Here is a 16,154-nt window from a genome sequence, read left to right on the forward strand (position 1 = left end):
ACACAATTCACAAACACAGAAAATAATTTTTTTTTGGTTTGGACTGGAGTGTACTTTCGGGGGTTACAGCACACTTTAACGGTCAAGCCAGCCGGCCCTTTACTTATGACACAGGCGAACGCTTGGCACTACTTTGTTGATGCACGTGCGGCTACTGCGCACACAATTCACAAACACAGAAAATAATTTTTTTTTTGGTTTGGACTGGAGTGTACTTTGGGGGTTACAGCACCCTTTAACGGTCAAGCCAGCCGGCCCTTTACTTATGACACAGGCGCACGCTTGGCACTACTTTGTTGATGCACGTGCGGCTACTGCGCACACAATTCACAAACACAGAAAATAAATTTTTTTTTGGTTTGGACTGGAGTGTACTTTCGGGGGTTACAGCACCCTTAACGGTCAAGCCAGCCGGCCCTTTACTTATGACACAGGCGCACGCTTGGCACTACTTTGTTGATGCACGTGCGGCTACTGCGCACACAATTCACAAACACAGAAAATAATTTTTTTTTTGGTTTGGACTGGAGTGTACTCTCGGGGGTTACAGCACCCTTAACGGTCAAGCCAGCCGGCCCTTTACTTATGACACAGGCGCACGCTTGGCACTACTTTGTTGATGCACGTGCGGCTACTGCGCACACAATTCACAAACACAGAAAATAATTTTTTTTTGGTTTGGACTGGAGTGTACTTTCGGGGGTTACAGCACCCTTTAACAGTCAAGCCAGCCGGCCCTTTACTTATGACACAGGCGCACGCTTGGCACTACTTTGTTGATGCACGTGCGGCTACTGCGCACACAATTCACAAACACAGAAAATAATTTTTTTTTTGGTTAGGACTGGAGTGTACTTTGGGGGTTACAGCACCCTTTAACGGTCAAGCCAGCCGGCCCTTTACTTATGACACAGGCGCACGCTTGGCACTACTTTGTTGATGCACGTGTGGCTACTGCGCACACAATTCACAAACACAGAAAATTATTTTTTTTTGGTTTGGACTGGAGTGTACTTTCGGGGGTTACAGCACCTTTTAACGGTCAAGCCAGCCGGCCCTTTACTTATGACACAGGCGCACGCTTGGCACTAATTTGTTGATGCACGTGCGGCTACTGCGCACACAATTCACAAACACAGAAAATAATTTTTTTTTTGGTTTGGACTGGAGTGTACTTTCGGGGGTTACAGCACCCTTAAACGGTCAAGCCAGCCGGCCCTTTACTTATGACACAGGCGCACGCTTGGCACTACTTTGTTGATGCACGTGCGGCTACTGCGCACACAATTCACAAACACAGAAAATAATTTTTTTTTGGTTTGGACTGGAGTGTACTTTCGGGGGTTACAGCACCCTTTAACGGTCAAGCCAGCCAGCCCTTTACTTATGACACAGGTGCACGCTTGGCACTACTTTGTTGATGCACGTGCGGCTACTGCGCACACAATTCACAAACACAGAAAATAATTTTTTTTTTGGTTTGGACTGGAGTGTACTTTGGGGGTTACAGCACCCTTTAATGGTCAAGCCAGCCGGCCCTTTACTTATGACACAGGCGCACGCTTGGCACTACTTTGTTGATGCACGTGCGGCTACTGCGCACACAATTCACAAACACAGAAAATAATTTTTTTTTTGGTTTGGACTGGAGTGTACTTTCGGGGGTTACAGCACCCTTAACGGTCAAGCCAGCCGGCCCTTTACTTATGACACAGGTGCACGCTTGGCACTACTTTGTTGATGCACGTGCGGCTACTGCGCACACAATTCTCAAACACAGAAAATAATTTTTTTTTTGGTTTGGACTGGAGTGTACTTTCGGGGGTTACAGCACCCTTAACGGTCAAGCCAGCCGGCCCTTTACTTATGACACAGGCGCACGCTTGGCACTACTTTGTTGATGCACGTGCGGCTACTGCGCACACAATTCACAAACACAGAAAATAATTTTTTTTTTTGGTTTGGACTGGAGTGTACTTTCGGGGGTTACAGCACCCTTAACGGTCAAGCCAGCCGGCCCTTTACTTATGACACAGGCGCACGCTTGGCACTACTTTGTTGATGCACGTGCGGCTACTGCGCACACAATTCACAAACACAGAAAATAATTTTTTTTTTGGTTTGGACTGGAGTGTACTTTCGGGGGTTACAGCACCCTTAACGGTCAAGCCAGCCGGCCCTTTACTTATGACACAGGCGCACGCTTGGCACTACTTTGTTGATGCACGTGCGGCTACTGCGCACACAATTCACAAACACAGAAAATAATTTTTGTTTGGTTTGGACTGGAGTGTACTTTCGGGGGTTACAGCACCCTTTAACGGTCAAGCCAGCCGGCCCTTTACTTATGACACAGGCGCACGCTTGAAACTACTTTGTTGATGCACGTGCGGCTACTGCGCACACAATTCACAAACACAGAAAATATTTTATTTTTTTAGCACATGGGGGGAGCACCCCTGATGGACAGAGCACCCCCTGGACAACACTACAGCACTCCTTTAGGACTGGGACACTGCACAGGACTTTGGAGTGGACACAGCCCCTATGGAGAACTGACTGCACAACACAGTCCAGCCAGCCCCTATGGACTTTGAAGTAGTGGACACAGCCCCTATTAACAACAGCAGCACAGCACAACACAGCCAGCCCCTATGGACTTTGAAGTAGTGGACAACAGCAGCACTACACTACACTACACTACACAGCCCTAACTCCCACCCTCCCTCTTCACTGTCCACAGCCGAGTGAGAAAATGGCGCCGACTCGGGTACCTTATATAGGATCCAAAACCCGCGAGACTCGGAAGGCGGGATAATGACGTTTTTCCTCGATTTCAGATCCGAGTCAGGCGGGAAAAGTCGAGCCTGACTCGGATCGGACTCGGATCGGGGGGGCTCGGGGGGGTTCGGATTTCAGAAATCCGAACCCGCTCACCCCTACTAATCTCCAGCTCTGCCATGAACAGCTTGTCCTCTCCTGTTTGCTCCCTGTACAGCAGATGCAGCAGCAGAGTCCTGGCGCCAGTAGCGGTGAGTAACAATAGCATCTCCCTCTCCCCTGGGGCGGGATGCACTAACATAGTGCACTACTTTCCGCTAGACACTGCATTGGTACTGATTGCATATGCACTAACATATGCGATTAGTACAGCAAAGGACAGTTCTTCCGATAAGAGCTGGCCTTTGCAATTTCCACTGCACAATGGACCTCTGGGTTTATGACCTGGGAGTGCATCTGTGCATGCACAGAGTGAAGCAGCCGCTGGGCAAGCAGGGAGGGTAACGATCGGATCCCTCCTACCAGCGCGATGCATCGGAGCCCGGCAACCCGGGCAATAGTGCATATGGAAAATGCGGTAAAACTCTGGAAATGGGGGTTTTATTGCATTTTCCATTTAGTGCATCTCGCCCACTGGTCACCAAAGTCAGTGGGTGGGATGCATGATGCACACCGATATGCATTACGAACACCGCAAAGGACCGCTCTCTCGGTAAGAGCGGCTCTTTGCGATGGGGGGGACTTCCGGGTTTACGCAGAGGGGGGTGTGGGAGTGATCCAATTGAATCCCTCTCTCAGAACTCTCCCGATAGAAGCCCATAGGTTTCTATAAGGTAACACCATCAGGCAGATGACGTTAACCACTGCAACCAAGCCCCGGAGTGCATCACATTCCGAGGCTTGGTGAATATAAGAAATGCGGCCAAACGCTCAATTTTGGGGTTTGACCGCATATGTACCATTGCTGCATCCCGTCTGATATATGGTGAAGCAACAGGTTGAGGAGAAGTGGAGAATGGAAGGGATTAGTGTTTGGCTGGTGGTGGTGGTGCTGATATTTAGGAATAAGAAGTTGCACTTCCACCACTTCAACATGCACCTTCCACCTCTGCACTCTACCCACCCCTGGACCTCCCACCCCTGCACAGTGTAACTGTCCTCCTGCAACTAAAACCCTCACACCCTATAACTGCCCCCAGCAGGACTGCTACTAATAATAACCAACCCCCTCCCTCCCCAGAAATTCTTAAACAATAGGACTACTAATAATAATTATCCACCCCTCCCCCCGCGGGTGGATGTTGGCTCTATTGCTCCAGACAGACAGTAAACACAGCATGGCAGGTCCTCACCTTTCTTTTTGTGTTCTCCTCGGCTCCTCTCTCCCACTCTCTCTCTGCGTGAGTGCGTGTCACATGCACACAGTGCAGGAGAGGACTGACTGAACAGAGTGGTGCTCTAGTGGTGCTGGCTCCCGGTGGCAGAAGCTGTCCAGAATGTGCATAGACAGCCTGCTGGAGCCTGGCAGCCAGCACAATGCTCTCTGCCCTGCTCCATTATGCATGCCCGTTGGCGGCTGTGGCTGGGCCCCCTGGGACCCGCCGGGCCCTAAGCACGCGCCTGCGTTGCCTAGCGGTAAATCTGCCTCTACCTAGATGAGGGTCTACTTAAACATCATATCCCATACATTAATATGTAGAACCGAAACATAATAAAAATAATGCAACCTCTCATTTTTACAAGCTTTTTGGAGGGATCTAGACCACCAATTATTTTTTTTTAACAATTTCAACACCTGCATGGAAAGTGTTAGATTTAAATACACTTTAAAATCCACTATTGAAATTGTGAATAACCATATTCTCCCCCTCTTACTCCTCCCCAGGACACAGAATAAGAGGAGGATTTAAAACAGTGACAGGAACAGGCAGGTTCCCTGTGCCACCTACCCCCTTCAGATCCAACAGCCCACATTAACTTTCACAGGAGGGGCTACCCCTTTTTAGGGAATATGAGAGCTGCAAGATCATTGATAGCATCATTACCTTTATCAAGAAAAACAGTAATAGCAGTAGGGGTAGCAAATAAAATGCTTACTTTACAAGAAACTAACATTGCACATAGGATTTTTTGTGTAAAATAATTTGTACAGTCATTGATCTTCTGAATTGTGCACCATCTAAGCAAGCCCCATTGCAGGATACAGGAGAATTGCTCACCTTCTTGGCACACGGGCATAAAGCATCCAGTTACAAATTCAAACTGCACCTAAAGAGTTACATATATAGGACACTGCCTCTCCCCAGGCTATTGCCATCTAATAAAGGGGTGCATACAGACAGTACAGCAAATTAAATGACCAATCAATAAGAAACCAGTATGTACTTTTTAGGCATGGCAGGATACTGTAGGCATTGGATTCCTAATTATTCACAATTATAGCAATCCCCATGACCCAGTAGCAGGAGCTCTACCAGTATGTGTCCATGCAGTGGTTGCTGCAGCCTTGCTGATAGAAAAAAACATTGATATTGTTTTAGGAACCCAACTTTTTCTTTATGTCCCCCCATGCAATTAATTCACTCCTCACCTGTCATCAGATACATCAATCTCACATCACAATATTTATATTTTTAAATTTTCATATCTTTGTTGTTTATTTCCTTTTTTATGAAGCAATTCAAAGTTGGCATAAAACTCAATTTTGTATAATAAGTAATAACTTTTCTACCGATTGATACATTATTTATTAATAAGGGAGTACTGTATAGCATTCACAGTATGCAATTCTCCTCCTATAATCAAGAAAGTATCCCTATAATGCATAATAAAGGCACTGAAAGACATTGGGGTTCCAAATTAATGTCCAAATTGAACATAAATTGAACATACAGTACAGCTGACAAAGGTTGAGTAGAGACCAATACAGACTTATCTGGTGGGTCTATCCTTTACAACAGAGAGCACAATGTTTTTATTCTTTATACCCATTGAGAACTACTGTACAACAGTTATATTTCCAGGAGACAATTTTGCAAACCGCGACCACTGGCGGGAATCGGTGCAATTTTAACGAAGGTGCAATTCTCTACACCAAATGGTGAGCATACCACTTGCTGGATGATTGGATGATTGTTTCACTTATTTTACATAGTGTACACTATAACTGTACATTTATTTTCTTATTGGAACCCACAAACACTCAGTTGGAGAATTAAATGTTGTAAGAGTGCTGGAATTACCAATCTGTTTACTTATATTCACTTTAAGGAACTTCACTTGTGAAAATTTCTGAGTTCATACTGTAGCGGCACACTTCTAATCTTTGCTGAACTTTTTTGTTTTTGTTGCTGATCTATTCTTCTATCAGACACATCACATCACTACTTCACGTCTAACAAAATGGGATCTTGCATTACTTGCCCATTCCAACATAAGCCTACAAATATGTAATTTACTTAATTCAGCTGTTGTTATACTTATAAGGAGATCTTATGATGGAAGGATGGCAAAAGCACATAGGGGAAAGAAATGGCACCTAAATCTCTTCTGCCTGCACTGGCTGAGTTGTCATGTGGATAGACACATGTTGGTAATACAGGCATGGTAAGTCTGATTGAGACCTACTGACATGCACCTGGGTTCTGTATTTTTTCTGCAAACATTGTGAAAGCTACCTGCCCTGCCCCCTGAGAGCATGATGTCATGCAGAGGGGGTGGGGTTGCCAACACCGGGAATTACAGCACTACCCAGAGAATCCTCAGAATGTTCTGGGGTGCTGTACATGCTGCAGTGGACATGTCTGGAATATCCAGATGCTACGGGTAGCACTGCAGCACCGATTCTGGTTGCAGGGTGCCATTCCAGGTATCCTGCTAGCCAGATGCAGGGGCCATAGTGCAGCAAAGGTGCCGCCCTCAGGGCTCTGCAAGCTAGCACTACCCTTATTCCACAGTTTATTTGGCTGAACAGAAAATAGTGGCTCAAGATGGTATATTGGATTGTGTGATTGAAGAGATGAAAGATGTCCTCAAATTGCCTATAGAGGTTTACCAGGTTAGGAAGGTGGTCTTACAAAACAGCATGGACTTTTATCATCTGTTGGCTGCTGAGGGGGGAATATTTGCAGTAGTGGGACAAGAATATTGTACTTATATGTCAGATAGTGAACATGAGGTATTGATCCTTTTGAAAAAAATCAAAAACCTGCAACAAGACCTGAAGAAGATGGGACAGGAATGGTATGGACTTTTTGTTTGGTTGGAAAAATGAATTTATAGGCTGTTCTCAGGATTATTGCAATACAGTATGTGATGTTGGGTTTACTGGTAAAAGTAGTTGTTTTCCTAGTGATTAAAAGTACCCACTTCCTCTGTCATCAGATGGTGAAAATTACTTTTACAAAAGCAAAAATTGGCAAAATGTCATTAACTACACAAAGTGGAAAGGAAATGATAAGGCCTTGGCCTTTATGACTGGTGGTTCTAGTGATGATTTAAGTCCCTCTGCTTGTAGGAGAGGTATCAAAAAATTAAAATTGTTAAGACGAGTAAGACACCGGAACCAACTGTGTGCTTTGAAAATCACAAATCTCCGAGGAGAGTCCAAGTGTGTCCGCGGTTGCCATGTGTGAGCCTGCCTTTCTAAAACTGTACTTGAAGAGGGTCATCCTTCCATCATTTGTGTGCCCTCTGCAAATGAGCAGCACAAGTCAACATGCTGATGTAGAAATCGAGGATGCTTCTGTGGAATCACACGAGGAGGATGAGGAGAATATTTATGTAGTTGGCGATAACAACAAGGATGATGAGGATGTTGATGATGATGAGGATGTTGATGGCGAGGATGTTTGTGTAAAAACTGTAAATCAGGCAACAGTTGTGCCCATGGTGGAAAAAATCCCATTGTTGCCATGCCTGGGCAAAGGACCTAAAAATCCACATCTCATGTGTGGAATCATTTCCACCAAAATCCGGACAACCTTTTCCAAGCAATTTGTAACCATTGCCATGTAACAGTGAGTTGAGGTAAGGACCTTAACCTTCTTGGAACCTCCTCCCTGTTACTCCACTTGCAGCACATTCATCAAATTGGAAAGGGTATAGAAACTTTGTGGACAAAAAGACAAACAACAATCAGTCCAGTGTAACCTAGCTGCTCCCTTCTATCTGGATTCAAGTGCCTGCAATCCCCACCACCAACACCTGCATCATCATCAACATCCTCGTTCATGATCAGAAGTAGTTCTGCATCCAATATCATAAGGACTGACTCCTCTCCTATTCGTTGTTCGTCGGAAGTCGGAAGTACTTTTAGTAGTTCAAGATCAACCAAACAATTGACTATCACAGAATACATTGCGTTGGCAAACAAGTATGACAGCAAACAATCAGTTGCACAGCAGATTACTGATGCCATAACAGCTATGCTGGTATTAGATGTGTAATTCCCAATCTGTACAAGGACATTAAAAAAACCTTATTAGTGTCCACCAAAATGCTGTTGTGCCCACTGTCCACTTAACCACAGATTTGTGGACAAATGGGACAGGGCAAACTAAAGATTATGTGACTGTGACAGCCCATTGCGTAGGTGTATTGCCTTCAACAGTGCAAACAGCAGCAGTAGCATCTAACAAATGCCAGCTCATTCAGAGGCAGGCTACTCTGTGTATCACTGGTTCCACTAAGAGGAATACCACTGAGAACCTCTTACAAAAACTCAGGGAAGTCATTGCAAAATGGCTTACTCCAATTGGACTCTCCTCTGGATTTGTGATTTCTGACAATGCCAGCAATATTGTGTGAGCATTACATCTGGGCGAACTCGAACACATCCAATGTTTTGCTCACACAATGAATTTGGTGGTGCAACATTTTTTTTAAAATGACAGGGGTGTGCAGGAGATGCTCTCAGTGGCACAAAAGATTTCTGGACATTTTCGACATTCAGCAAAAGCGTGTTGAAGATTGCAGCACCAGCAAAAACTGTTGAATTTGCCCTGCCATCATCTTAAGCAAGAGGTAGTAACTAGGTGGAATTCTACCCTCTATATGCTTCAGCGGATGGAGGAGCATAAAAAGGCCATCAGAGGCTACACTGTGGCCTATGACATAGGGAGAGGTGCGGGAATGCACCCTAGTCAAGCGCAGTGGAGAATAATTTCCATGTTGTGCAAGGTTCTCAAACCCTTTGAACTTGCCACACATGAAGTTAGTACAGACACTGCCAGCTTGAGTCAGGTCATTCCCCTAATCAGACTTTTGCAAAAGTAGCTGGAGCAAGTGAAGGAGGAGCTGAAACTGAGTGATACCGCTAAGTATGTCGTACTTGTAGATTAAGCCTTTCATTTGCTTTGACAAGATCTAAGGGTCGTCAATCTATTGAAATCAGATCACTATATTTTGGCGACCATACTTGACCTTAGGTTTAAGTCATACCTTGTGTATTTCATTCCGATGGACATAAATCTGAAAAGATGCAAAAAGCTGGTGGTGAAAAAATTGTCAGCTCATGTGGAAAGTGACATGGCAGCATCTCCTCCTTCATTTTATACAGCTGCCAGGAAAAAACTAAATTTTCCTAAGAGCACAAAAAAATTCTTTATAATTTAAAAATTATATAAATTCAGGTGCTAAAAGTATGATATTTGTATCTAATGTAATTGTATTGGAAAAGCTATTCCTAAAAGTGAATTGATCTGCAATTCCCACCTGGTATAAAGATATATAAAGCTTGAATATACCGTAAATTTACATAAGTCTCATGCCATTCATAGGCCAGTGTTAATAGATGAATTATAAACTTATCAAACAAAGGAGCTCATTCAGAGCCGCTCGTGAGCGCTGTGCACTCGCAAGAGGCCTGATATTTGTGCACTGCGCATGCGCCGCATCCGGCGCCGGCGAGCCCCGCTGAGTGACTGAAGTTCAGTTGCTACGGGTCTCGCAACAAGATGAGGCGGCTGTCGATGGTGAGTGACTACTCACCCTGTTTTGTGGGTGGGTAGGGGGGGGTGGCTGGACAAATGCAGGGCAGGCAGGGCGTTTGTTGGGCGGGCAAACTGATATCACTACTGATGTCAGTAGTGGACTTCCAGCTCTATTAGAGCAGGGAGTCCACTCAGCCTTGCGGCAGCCTAGACCCTACTGCAGGGTCTCGTCCCAAGGCCGATGGTCGCGATTATCGCGATGGTCTCCTGGCTGCTCACACAAGCTGTGGGTGGTTTGCCACAGCTTTGCGAGCAGCTGGAGAAAAAAATAAAATAAAAAACGCCCACAGACCCAGTGAGCGGCCAGCGGCTGCGAGCGGGTCTGAATCAGGGCCAAAGAGTGCTTAGTTTAAAACTGTAACAATTTAATGACACAATTAAAATATAAACATGTAAATAAATAAAAATATAAGGTATAGACACACATATAAAAAACCAACTGGTATACAATTGTAATATTGGCTCATGTGAAAATAAGAGAATCACCTCTGCAGTAGGTGTCTCTTACATATAAATATATTATATATCCATTTATGGCTCCAGCTCCACACAGCGATTAGCAGTATCCAATTGGATAGTGGGGTGAAATATTTAGACCTTAAACTGATAAAAAACAAAAACAGTTTCCAGCTATAATCTTAATTGATGTTTAAAAAACTCACAGTCATCCACATCGGGATGTTGGATTACTTTTTTAGCTTCACTTTATTACAGTGATGTCCATAACTTCCATACAGGTCAGTTTGTGCAGCAAATGATCACCATGATCTTTTAGATAGGTTGCAACATAATAGATAATCAGCCTTGGTAATTAGTATCAGAGTTCCTCTGTTAGCATACTCGAGCTGCATTCAGCTCTCCTCCACTTTATCAAGATATTGGTTGCTTACCGCCGGCTGGCTAGTATGGAGGGTATGACTCTCTGTCCGTGGACAGAAATCCACCATCATCACTTTTCCCTGCTCTTGCCTCTATTTGTTATTACAGCATGTTCCTCCTTGGGAGATTATAGTCATTTTCCCCCATCAAGTGCCCATGCAAGCCGCAGACCCCCTTTAGGGGTGAATACCCATGTGAGACGTGGACGATGAGGAGGAGTACAACACGAAGAGGTGGACAGTGCTGCCGTAATTACAAAGAGAGGCAAGAGCAGGGGACGCAACAAATAAATACTGTTTTCAATCTATCATTAAGAGTATTTACTACAACAGAAATGAGGGTTCTAAATAAAGGGTTCAATTTCATACCTACCACCCCTTTCAACACTTTTGAATGGAAAGTGGAACAACATATGTTACATCAGCAATTTAAAGTTAAAGAGTTTTTTGGAGCAGATAGAACCTCCGTTGACAAACATGATAAATTTTTTCGAAAAAAAAATCACATTTTAATCAAGTCTCTAATAACCTCTCGATACAATGCTTAATGAAGGCTCTAGTCACACAAATAATGGACTTTGCAAATAGAGAAATGCCGCAGATAAGATATAACCTCTCATGAGAAGAACGCAGTGCCATGTAAGACCTAGGCTCCTATGTTGATGTTATATTTCGACCAGCAGACAAAGGTGGAGGCCTGATCATCCAAGATCTTGACCAATATAAGGCAGAATTGGACAGACAATTAATGGATGAGACTGGCTATGTAAAATTTGAAAATAATCCAACGCAAAAATATAAGTAAGAATTGGACTACATAATTAATAATGCCATAAATAATAAGATTATAGATGTTAGTACAGGTGATTTCCTTAAAACAGACCATCCAAAGGTCCCACTTTTATATAGTGTCCCGAAGATACACAAACATTTGGACAGACCTCCGGGCCGTCTAATCATTTTGGCTAGGGGCTCTCTTCTAAGCAATGTATCAGAATATTTGGATTACTATGTACAACCCTGTGTGCAAGCTGAGGAGACATATCTTAAAGATACAACTATGTTGCTAAACAAATTAGAAGATTTAGATGATTTGCCTGCAAACTTGTGGATGTGTACCCTTGATATAGTTAGTCTATATACCAATATACCCCACCAGGAAGGTATCAGGGCCACTTATGTTCTTTTGCATAATAATGATTTATATAGGGGTCCTGATCTCAATATTTTTCTTATCATTGCTTGAACAGGTGTTATATAAAAATTATTTTTATTTTAATGGCCAGTTCTATTTACAATGCTCCAGCTTATGCGAATACCTATATGTTTGCTATTGAGAGGGATTTCTTTTTTGGTAGAGATGTCAGAGATATAATTAAATTTTATTGTTGCTATATAGACAGCGTACTTCTATTCTGGCAGGGGGACCATAGTGAGTTGATTAGTCTAACGGAGGATATTAATGGTCAAGACTGCCCAATAAAATTTACCTTCCATCTTAATTTGGAGCAGGTCAATTATTTGGACGTCTCAACTAGTCAGAGTCAAACAAATTACCAGTGACCAGGAAAAATTAGATGATGACTTGAAAAAATTGTGCAATAAATTCAGTGATAGGGGGTATGCGCCCCAGATATTAGCCCAAGCAAGGCAAAGGGCAGATCAATTACGTACAAATGATCTATTGAAAAAGAACATTAAAGACAAAACTGACACATGTATACATTGGCCACTCAGATATACCACAGATAATAAGATTATTAATCAAACTACACATAATCTCTGGCCCATTATACAACAAGCTAAGGATATTAAAAGCCTCAAACAGACAAGGATTCTTCCATGTCTACAAATAGGTAAAAACCTCAGAGACCACATAGTAAAATCTGACATCACAGATATGGTTAATATTTCCAATAATATACAAACAAAAAGTGGAGATTGATATAGGTGTATTAGCTGTATAATATGCAGCCATATGATAATTGGGAAACTTTTTGTCCATCCTCATACAGGACAAAAGTACACAATAAGATACCTACTTACTTGCTCCAGTTCATTTGTAGTATATTAAATCAAATGTCCATGCAGACTATACTATCTAGGAAAGACCATTCGTTCCTTTAAGGAACTTATGGCACTACGTAGGTCCGTAATTAGATTAGCTCTAAGTGGTAAGAAATTTGAACAGACTGTGGCCAGGCATTTTTTTTAAAATAAACACAATTTGGCGAGCATAAGGCATATGGTTATCGACCACGTCCCCGAGAACCCACGGGGAGGTGACAATTCTTGGCTTTGCTGCGCCTAGAAACTGGATGAATATACTTACTGGACACGGTAAAACCAAAAGGCCTTAACGATCATCTCTCCTTTTCAACTTATTTGTGATACAAATTGCTTTAAATATAGAGTTTAGATCCTTGGCCCATTTTTTGGTATCTACTAGTCAGTTATTTTCATCTATTCACTAGTAGTTATCTGTTTATTTTATTTCATGTTGTTTGTTTGCCTGTGTAAGGTTTGTCTCAATTTATGCTTTGGGCTGGTACGGTCTTAATGAAAGTGTAATTGGAATTAGTATGTTTGTTTAGAGCAAGATGTTTCATCTTTCCTGTTACATGCATATCCTGATTAAGATACTTTACTTTTCCTTCTAAATGTATTCTAAAATGAATGTGCATAGTATATAGCTAGGAACATTTTGAAGTCTATAGTATTGCATTATGAGCTACTGAAGTTTGCTGAGTCAGTGAAATTTTCACTGATGTAATGTACTGGCCATTATATTAATTATAATTTGGCCATGATGTTTCTATTGGTAACAATATATCTTTATTCCTGATTCTTTGGTATACGTATAATAGTCAGCATCTGATTCAGTATCTTATATTTAATCACCTGATGTTTTTAGCACTGTATGTTTGTATTATTTCACAAAATTTCAACAAGTTGTGCGGATTAATCACTTCACATGTCTTATTGGTTTCACATGTTCGTAGCGTGTGGTTGTCCAGGCAACACGCTGACTCCCGCGACATCATCGGCAGTATATAGGCACGTATAAGAGCGCGTGAATCATGTACTATCCAATAATACATGATTCACACGCTCTTATCACAATACTTTCTGTGCCAAGAGTTGCAGAACACCACACTCCACTTGTGTGTCTGCATGCTGCACCTCAGACTGTGGAGTAAGAACGGAACTTTATAAAATCCAAGAGGGAGATAAAGAGACTCAGCGGATTATTGATTACGTGCCTATATACTGACACATTACGGTACGCATATTTAAGTGGCATTGGTGCGTGTCTAACTGATAAATATATTACACTATGAGGCGCTTGTTTTTCACTTCTTGTTTTACATGACTATTGGGAACCATACAACAAAGGTTCATTTGGAAGAACATGAGCTGCCACTGTCGACTTCAGGACCACAGTGGGCGAATATATTGAACTTGATTCTCTATAATTTGAACAGAACATTTTGAATGGTTTAGCGCTGTGACTAGTACCTTCTTGTTTGATATATATATATATATGGAAATGACGGCGGCACTCACAGGACTTGTGCAAAGAAGACTCACGACTCAGGAAGGTCAAAGTTCTACGTTTCAGTCTGGCGACTTTTATCAAGAACTACAGAAAAAAGATACAGTGCATACCCTTATACCCAGTGACATCCCATAGTGACAATGTACACCTGCTCACCACGCTGCTGCTGGCGTCATCAACATGAGACAGAGCGCTTGCGCAATGATGCAATCGCGCACAGCGTGGTTACCATGGTAAGTAACCAGGACGACTACATGTAAATACACAGACCAGGCTCTGCAACGAAAGCGTGCTACACTTATACTCACAGGGTAGTTGTTACCCACATTTTCAGGCTTCATTATTGCTTTGTCTAATTTATATGTTTGTAATTTTCATGTTGTTTTTTCTATTTTTAATGCCAGGTGGTATTGATTTGTTTGGAGCTATCTGCTGTGTGTTGATTTGCTGTTGTCTCGGTTTTATACATATGCAGGATGATCACACTTGGATTTATCATTCTTCTGCTACAGCCATACTACACTGGATACGCCTTATACCGTCTGATCTTTGAAGCTAAGCAGTGTAGGCCAGGCTAGTACTTGAATGGGAGACCATCTAGGAATACCTGGTGCTGTAACATGGAGTTATCCTTATCTGATGTACATCCGTTTGCATTTGAGGTCACTTTTCCTTATTCCACACAGTGGATGGACTCTTGTCAGATACATCCAGCTGGGCAGTGTTTTGATTATTTATTATTTGTAATGTGCACTGCGGAATCCCCTTTAGGATCCACCAGTCTATATTACATGGTGGACCTTTGAGAGTCTAATGACCTGCCATTTGTTTCACATCAGCTTTATATGTCACATTTTTTTTCTTCTTGGCAGGGTCAGAACCACTCCATTATAAGCCTAAAGGTTTCATTTGTTCAGTTTTGGTCATGTGGAGGTAATTTCATCCTCACAAGTTCATATATTGATTATTCAAACACACATTTTTTTATACATGCGTTGCTTGGTTTCACACTCGCTTAAGAGCTGGATAACATGTTTGACCTGTGGGTTCTGATTTTCAACATTACCCAAGACATATGCCACTTACCTGTTGTCATCATGTATGTTACATGGTACATGCTTGCTCATGTAGCAAGATCGATAATATGACTCTTTATTACATTGAAATTGTGTTCTTATTACCCGCATATATCATATTGTTGTTTCTGTATTCGCATTGTTGTTTAATTTGTATGTCACCGCTTGCTTTGCCACCTCACCAGGAATCATTACACAGTATTGCTATGTGTCTGCCTTGTCATAGCGACAGCGTGCTCGCTCCCCAGTGCGCAAGCGGGGGGGATTGTAGCACGCTTTCGTTGCAGAGCCTGGTCTGTGTATTTACATGTAGTCGTCCTGGTTACTTACCATGGTAACCACGCTGTGCGCGATTGCATCATTGCGCAAGCGCTCTGTCTCATGTTGATGACGAGAGCAGCAGCGTGGTGAGCAGGTGTACATTGTCACTATGGGATGTCACTGGGTATAAGGGTAAGCACTGTATCTTTTTTCTGTAGTTCTTGATAAAAGTCGCCAGACTGAAACGTTGAACTTTGACCTTCCTGAGTCGTGAGTCTTCTTTGCACAAGTCCTGTGAGTGCCGCCGTCATTTCCTTACATGTTTGGCAGTTTTTCCATTGGAGGGCACCCGGGCAAGTATCAGCTCTTTTTGTGGAGTGCCGGCCATCTTTTGCAGTATATATATATATATATATATATATATATATATGTGGTTACATACCATGTTGCACCCCAAATCTAGGAGTGGTGAGTGCCGTGGATTAGTGCTTTTTGTTTATTTTGATTAATTTTTATAATTAATCATTTTTGTGATCACATTTTCTCATGCACCCCTTTTAACTAGTTTAATCTAACTTGTGTCAGCTGTTTTCCTAGGTGCTTTGCA

The 16,154-nt window shown here is 42.6% G+C and overlaps 1 pseudogene; it reads left to right on the forward strand.

The window, feature by feature from the left end:
• Positions 1 to 14,714: 14,714 nt before the first annotated feature.
• Positions 14,715 to 14,832, forward strand: LOC148506279 (5S ribosomal RNA; annotated as a pseudogene).
• The last annotated feature ends 1,322 nt before the right edge of the window (positions 14,833 to 16,154 follow it).

This window comes from Taudactylus pleione, unplaced genomic scaffold (assembly GCF_031769625.1).
Source record: "Taudactylus pleione unplaced genomic scaffold, aTauple2 ptg000408l, whole genome shotgun sequence".
NCBI lineage: Eukaryota > Metazoa > Chordata > Amphibia > Anura > Myobatrachidae > Taudactylus > Taudactylus pleione.